Source organism: Cervus elaphus, chromosome 12 (genome assembly GCF_910594005.1).
Source record: "Cervus elaphus chromosome 12, mCerEla1.1, whole genome shotgun sequence".
In the NCBI taxonomy this organism is placed as follows: domain Eukaryota; kingdom Metazoa; phylum Chordata; class Mammalia; order Artiodactyla; family Cervidae; genus Cervus; species Cervus elaphus.
Genome location: NC_057826.1, coordinates 171,044 through 179,282, shown reverse-complemented (window position 1 = coordinate 179,282; position 8,239 = coordinate 171,044). Strand labels below are relative to the sequence as shown.

The 8,239-nt window shown below is 40.7% G+C and overlaps 1 protein-coding gene across 1 annotated transcript in view; it reads left to right on the top strand.

Annotated features, from left to right (window-relative positions):
* Positions 1-7,941, top strand: part of TERB2 (telomere repeat binding bouquet formation protein 2) — a 240,773-nt gene extending 232,832 nt beyond the window's left edge. Inside the window, exons 12-15 of the mRNA XM_043919097.1 lie at positions 3-138; positions 2,734-3,010; positions 5,214-5,327; positions 7,795-7,941. The gene's annotated coding sequence lies outside the window, so the exon portion shown is untranslated. The remainder of the gene's footprint in view (positions 1-2; positions 139-2,733; positions 3,011-5,213; positions 5,328-7,794) is intronic.
* Positions 7,942-8,239: the final 298 nt, after the last annotated feature.

The following is an 8,239-nucleotide window of genomic DNA, read 5'->3' as shown; positions in this document are numbered from 1 at the left end:
AGGTATGAGAAGCCTTCAGAAATGAGGTATAAATAAAACCTCAAAGCCTTGCAAGTGTTTTCTGTAAGCCGAGGCATCGATCTGGAGGACTGTGGATCCACTGAGCTGAGTTTGCCTGACACCTACTGGCTTCACAAGGTAAAACAGGGACACTGTTCCTGGCCCTTAGGTAGCTTTGCTCACAGAAAAACAATGTGATTTCCATGTATTGGAAGCAAAGCGACTGACTGTAGAATTAGTGTCAAGTGGTGGTTGGGAGTCTGGTTGGAGATGTGTTACCAGAAAAGCGAGTTTACCTCTTGGTGGGTGTAGAGCCAGAAGGTACAACCCAGCCAAAGCTCATGGGAAGGAAAAGTGTATTACTTGCAGAACTATGGAGAACACCATGGAGCTTTCCAGAGCAGGGTCTCTGTAAACCACAAAGTTGGGTTAGCTTTAATCTATGAGTACAGGCATGTTCCGGCTTCTGTGGTGACTCAGATGGTAAACAGTCTGTGCATAGCAGAAGACCCGGGTTCAACCCCTAAGTGAGGAAGATCCCAAGAGGAGGGCGGGGCAGTCCACTCCAGTATTCTTGCCTGGAGAATCCCATGGACAGAGGAGGCTGGTGGTCCATGGGGTTGCAAAGAGTCAGACATGAGTGAGTGACTAACACTTTAACTTTACAGGCATGTTCATTAAGGGTCTTGGGCTGTGGGAGACTCCAAGCTTCAGTCGATTAAAGTCTTGAGAGTCAGAACCAGTCACCATCAGCATCCCTTACATTCCAGCTGGTCTGGTATACATATAGGTATCTATTCTTGATATAGATATAGATATCTATTCTTCTTCATATTCTTTCCCCTTATCAGTTCAATTCAGTCTCTGAATCACGTCTGACTCTTTGCAGCCCCATGGAGTGTAGCACGCCAGGCCTCCTTGTCTATCAGTAACTCCCGGAGTTTACTCAAACTCGTGTCCATTGATTCCGTGATGCCATCCAACCTTCTCATCCTCTGTCGTCCCCTTCTCCTCCTGCCCTCAATCTTTCTCAGCATCAGGGTCTTTTCAAATGAGTCAACTCTTCACATCAGGTGGCCAAAGCGTTGGAGTTTCAGCTTCAACATGAGTCTTTCCAATGAACACTCAGGTCTAATCTCATTTAGAATGGACTGTTTGGATCCCCTTGCAATCCAAGGGACTCTCGAGTCTTCTCCAACACCACAGTTCAAAAGCGTCCATTCTTCAGCATTCAGTTTTCCTTATAGTCCAACTCTCCCATCCATACATGACCACTGGAAAAACCATAGCCTTGACTAGAGAGACATTTGTTAGCAAAGTAACATCTCTGCTTTTTAATATACTGTCTAGGTTGGTAATAACTTTTCTTCCAAGGAATAAGTGTCTTTTAATTTCATGGCTGCAGTCACCATCTGCAGTGATTTTGGAGCCCCCCGAAATAATGTCAGCCACTGTTTCCCCATCTATTTGCCATGAAGTGATGGGACCAGATGCCATGATCTTAGTTTTCTGAATGTTGTGCTTTAAGCCAACATTTTCAGTCTCGGCTTTCACTTTCATCAGGAGGCTCTTTAGTTCTTCTTCACTTTCTGCCAAAAGGGTTGTGCCATCAGCATTGCTGATATTTCTCCTGGCAATCTTGAATCTAGTTTGTGCTTCATCCATGTGCTACATCATTTCTCATGATGTACTCTGCATAGAAGTTAAATAAGCGGGGTGACTATATATTGCCTTGATATGCTCCTTTCCCGATTTGAAACCAGTCAGTTGTTCCATGTCTGGTTCTGACTGTTGCTTCTTGAACTGCATACAGATTTCTCAAGAGGCAGGTCAGGTGGTCTGGTATTCCAATCTCTTTTAATTTTCCAGTTTATTGTGACCCACACAGTCAAAGGCTTTGGCATAATCTATAAAGCAGAAATAGATATTTTTTCTGGAACTCTCTTGCTTTTTCGATGATCCAGTGGATGTTGGCAATTTGATCTCTGGTTTCTCTGCCTTTTCTAAAACCAGCTTGAAGATCTGGAAGTTCACAGTGCATGTATTGCTCAAGCCTGGCTTGGAGAATTTTGAGCATTATTTTGCTAGTGTATGAGATGAGTGCAATTGTGCAGTAGTTTGAGCAATCTTTGGCATTGCCTTTCTTTGGGATTGGAATGAAAACTGACCTTTTCCAGTCCTGTGGCCACCTCTGAGTTTTCCAAATTTGCTGACAGATTGAGTGCAGCACTTTCACAGCATCATCTTTTAGGATCTGAAATAGCTCAAGTGGAATTCCATCTCCTCTACTAGCTTTGTTTGTAGTGATGTCTCCTAAGGCCCACCTGACTTCACATTCCAGGATGTCTGGCTCTAGATGAGTGATCACACCATCGTGATTATCTGGTTCATGAAGATCTTTTTTGTACAGTTCTTCTGTGTTTTCTTGCCACCCCTTCTTAATATCTTCTTCTTCTGTTAGGTCCATACCATTTCTGTCCTTTACTGAGCCCATCTTTGCGTGAAATGTTCTTATAAGCATAAATTTTAAGGTTGCTATTGCAGGGAATGGCCACAAGGCGTCAGGACTTTATCATGCCCAGTTGTGACTACCTTGAAAGTGAAAACTTTCAAGTTTTAACTCAAGACTGTAATTCAATATGGAATGTACTTGAAGAAACACCCAAAAGCTTGTGTGTTCTTTCTGAACTTTCTTATTTATTTATTGTAATAATTTTTTTAATTTACTGGCAGGTCCATGTGGCATGTGGGATTTTTAGTTCCTTGACCAAGTGTCGAACCCTCGCCCCCTGCATTTGAAGCACAGAATCTTAACCACTGGACTGCAGGGAAGTCCCCCTAAGCATTATTTTTTTAAAGTAACCTTTATTTCATATTGTAGTAACATTGATATATCACGTGTTGTTGGTGGCAGGTGAACCGAATGTATTTTCTATTTTTGTTGTTGTCCGGTTGCAGAGTCAGATCTTTTTGTAGGAGCGTTCCTTTTTCTACAGGCCCTGTTGTACTGGTAAGACATCTATTTGTATATACATAAGTGTACATAAATGTAAATATCTAGGTACATAGATATGTAAATGTCCAGAGAGAGATATAAATGTCTACGTTTATAGATATACAAATGTCTATATGCATAGAAATATACATTCTAGGTACATAGATGTATAAATACCCAGGTTCATAGAGGCATAAATATCTATAAACATAGACATATAAATATACATGTACATATAGACATAACTATCTATGCAAAACAGAAAAAGAGACACAGATGTACAGAACAGACTTTTGGACTCTGTGGGAGAAGGCGAGTGTGGGATGTTTCGAGAGAACAGCATCGAAACATGTATATTATCTAGGGTGAAACAGATCACCAGCCCAGGTTGGATGCATGAGACAAGTGCTCGGGCCTGGTGCACTGGGAAGACCCAGAGGGAGCGGGTAGAGAGGGAGGTAGGAGGGGGGATCGGGATGGGAAATACATGTAAATCCATGGCTGATTCATGTCAATGTATGACAAAAACCACTACAATATTGTAGAGTAATAGCGTCCAACTAATAAAAAAAAAAAAAAAAAAAAAGTATTCAATTTGTTGTAAACCATGGGCCCCACCCAAACCCAATGAATCAGAAAATTTTGAAGTGGGGCCTTGCAATTCATGTTTTCTAAGCAAGATTTTCAGTTGATTGTGATGCATATGAAATTTTAGAACCTCAGTGGCTGTTTTTTAAAGTCACCTTGGAAAGGGAACCCTCTTACACTGTTGGTGGGAATGGAAACTAGTATAGCTGCTGTGGAGAACAGTGTGGAGATTTCTTAAAAAACTGGAAATAGAACTGTCATATGACCCAGCAATCCCACGTCTGGGCATACACACTGAGGAAACCAGATCTGAAAGAGACATGTGCAACCCAATGTTCATCACAGCACTGTTTATAATAGCCAGGACATGGAAGCAACCTAGATGCCCATCAGCAGACAAATGGATAAGGAAGCCGTGGTACATATACACCATGGAATATTACTCCACCATTAAAAAGAATTCATCTGAATCAGTTCTAATGAGATGGAGGAAACTGGAGCCCATCATACAGAGTGAAGTAAGCCAGAAAGATAAAGACCAATACAGTATACTAATGCATATATATGGAATTTAGAAAGATGGTAATGATAACCCTATATGAAAAACAGAAAAAGAGACACAGATGTACAGAACAGAATTTTGGACTCTGTGGGAGAAGGCGAGGGTGGGATGTTTTGAGAGCACAGCATCAAAATATGTATATTATCTAGGGTGAAAGAGATCACCAGCCCAGGCTGGATGCATGAGACAAGTGCTCAGGCCTGGTGCATTGGGAAGACCCAGAGGGATTGGGTAGAGAGGGAGGTGGGAGTGGGGATCGGGATGGGGAACACAGGTAAATCCATGGCTAATTCATGTCAATGTATGACAAAACCCACTACAATATTGTAAAGTAATTAGCCTCCAACTAATAAAAATAAGTGGAAAAAAAAAAGAAATATACATTCTAGGTACATAGAGTATAAATACCTAGGTTCATAGAGACATAAATATCTATACAGATAGACATATAAATACATATGTACATATAAACATAACTATCTATGTATATACAGATATAAATATCTATTATAGATACATATAGACATAGATATCTGTATACATAGACATGTAAATATCTGTATACACGGAGGATGGTTACATAGTGGGCAATGAAGGAGACCACCTTATAGACAACATAAGTGATACAGATAGTGGCATTTATAAGAGCATACTAGGAGAGAGAAACATAAACAATTTCAAACAAAGAGAACACAGCTAAGCCAGATGCATGTGACTAGTTTTAATCTGAGGGCACTAAACCAACAAGTCCACAGGGGGTCAGTAGATGATGGCAAAGTCTGGAAGGGTGAGATAGTGAAAACAAGTTAAATGTTTCACCTTTGTTTACAAAGCATACCTTATACATTTTTGGATTCATACTTGTTACCTCCTTAAGTATGTATCATCCTATATATCCTCATATGCCCACATACAAACTGTTTCAAATAAAATCAATAATAACTCCAACTTCTTGCAACTCTATTTAGTCAACTGTTGCAATTTCATGAAAAAGACACATTGTGATTCTTTTGTATAGACCAGCAATGGTTAGGATTTCTAATGTTTTTTTTTTTTTTTTTTTTTTAGGGTCCTTAGAGATCATTTAAAATTTCAACACTTCTCCCTGCTTCACCTTGTTCTGGTTCAATTGACATTGGAAAAGTTATGGAAAGAGTGTTTAATATAATCTGAACTCACCAGGTATCTATTGTTTGGTGTACATAAAGATCTGAGAAGTAGACTTCGATGGATGTAAAAATAAATATTGTGGATATAGAACATAATTAGAAATTGCGAGAGTCATTTGACCAGAGAGCAATCACAATGGATCCACTTCATCTCCCACACCCATGAGGACAAGTTTATCTTGGTTATAATATCAGCAACTGAAGAGTTAAAGTGTTGAAAGGTTGTTGCTGAACCATAAGACGCTGGAATTCTTGGCCTCCGGAGGAGACAAATTCAATCCAGGGTCAGAGAAGAGGCTGGATCGCTCACAGCTTTTGTGTAATAAAGTTTTATTAAAGTATAAAGGAGATAGAAATAGCTTCTGACATAGGTATCAGAAGGGGGCAAAAGAGTACACCCCTCCTTGTCTTTAGCTGTATGTTATATAGTCACTCACAGTCTGTTAATGAAAAGAAAGGAGTGTCATAAAATTTAGAATGGTACCAGATAATTCATCCCTGGCCATAAAACGATTGACTTGAATCTTGTAGAAGGGCAGAATACCAACAAATAGTTTCGTTTACATAGATTAGGGGAACAATACCTGAGTAAGTAGGTTGGGCCATTTGGCAAAACCAGCTTGGAGATAGAATCTGGGGTACATTAACATAGCTTAAGACAACATTTCCATAAGAAAAAGCAATGTATTGATTAACTCAAGGTTTGAGAGTAGTTAGCTTCAGGTGAAATCAGGTGTCATGGCAACACAGCATTTTCAGAGAAACCTCCTTTTAAATTTGTATAGAGAAGAAAAATATCGCTGGTTTTTTTCCTCCTGCCTCTTAAGAGAAATAAAAATATCTGGCACTTGCAGCCTCTTTCCTCCATTTGGAGACCCCTGGCCTTCCTGCCTGTTACCCTCTCAGTGTTATCACTGTGAAAAATTATTATGTAAAGAAATCTATGGAATGTTTTCATAGATAGGATGCAACTTTCCAAGAGGCTTTAAATTTTAGGTGAATGTTTTATTATTTGAAATCTTGAGTGGATTACAGACTCTGCAAATTTTACAGACTGTTCAAAGTTACATTCTATCCCATCCCGGAATGAATCCATTACCTTTTGGTTCATGCACTTGTGACGGACTTAATCAGCTTAGAGGCAATCTGTGTTGGAGAGTGTTCTAAACCAATGTGTGCATACCAGCTGCAGGTCTGTCAAGAAACATTTATTCTCATGTTGTTGTAGTTGCTGTTCTGTTGCTAAGTTGTGTCTGACTCTTTGTGACCCCATGGACTGCAGCACGCCAGGAATCCCTGCGCATCACCAACTCCCGAAGCTTGCTCAAATTCATGACAGTTGAGTCAGTGATGCCATCCAACCATCTCTTCCTCTGTCATCCCCTTCTCCATTTGCCTTCAGTCTTTCCCAGCATCAGGGTCTTTTCCAGTGGGTCGGCTCTTCACATCAGGGGGCCAAAGGATTGGAGCTTTCTTTCAGCGTCAGTTCTTCCTATGAATGTTCAGGACTGATTTCCTTTAGGATTGACTGGTTTGATCTCCTCGCAGACCCAGGGACTCTCAAGAGTCTTCTCTAGCACCACAGGTCAAAAGCATTAGTTCTTCAGTGCTCTGCCTTCTTTGTGGTCCTACTCTCACATCCGTACGTGACTACTGCAAAAACCAGTAGCGTTTACTCTCGCATATGGGATATCAAACTTGTTTTTACATATTGCCTGCTATACTTAGGCTCTTGGTTCATACTTCATGTACCCATGTAGTGTTGTATTTAAATCCAGTTTGAAACAGAGCTTTGTTTGAAGAACGTTATGCCCACCAGCAGCGTTCTATTCTCACCAGCACCTCTTACCTTGGTGTGACATCTCAAAACTCAGAAACTCTTACCTGTTATATGAATATCAATTTCATTTTAGCAGAGTTTAAACAGAGAAGTGACAAAATCAGGGTGCCTATTTTATCAGGTTTCTCCAGGCAGAAAATTGAAGCTTGATGTGGTTCAGTTGCTCAGTCATTTCCAACTGTTTGCAACCCCATAGACTGCAGCATGCTGGGCTTCCCTGTCCTTCACCATCTACCAGAGTTTGCTCAAAGTCCTGTTCATTATGTTGGTGATGCTATCCAACCATCTCGTCCTCTGTCATCCCCTTCTCCTCCTGCCCTCAGTCTTTGAAATTGAAATTGTTAGAAGGCAGAGTTCATACAGCTTATGGGCTCCTTGACTCCATTTTTTCTTGCAAGAATTATCTTAGGTATATTTCAAGTGTGACCTTTCATTCATATAGTAGCAAATAACAGAATTAGAAGAAACCAATTTGAAACAACAGATCGTTTCTCTCCTGACAATCTGAACACAAAGGAACCATTGGGAACCGCAAAGATCTGGGGGCCAAGCTTTTAAGAATATTTTAGGTTGGCAAATACTAACTAGTATGCTTTCCATTTCAACAATTCTTATTCTGATAAAGAGTATCCTTTTCTAGAAGGCTTCCAGTGTGGCTGCCTCCTGCTGGAAGCATGGGAGAAGGAATCAGGGCACTGTCTGTCTGTCTTTACAAGACACTGGACTCAACTCTAAGAAGTCCCTGGATCTTCCCTGGATCCTGACCACCACATGGCGAAAGATACTGGTGACAGTTTTGTTTTGCCTGTTAAAGTGTTTAATGGCAAAGATTCTTTTGGTTTCCTGATGTGGGTGACATGTGGGGCCCAGTGATGGTTTTTTCTTTAAGAAACTTACATGCTAGTTCCCACATGAGGGTGAGGCCCCTGTCCAATGATGAGAGACCCTGCGTGTGCATGACCTGTGCCTCCAGGAGAGCAACTTTACTCTAGTTTAAACCTGGCCAAGTTCTGTCTGCATGGTAGATTTAGACCTCTCTGTCTTGTCTGGGATTTTCCCTGGTGGCTTAGATGGTAAAGAATCTG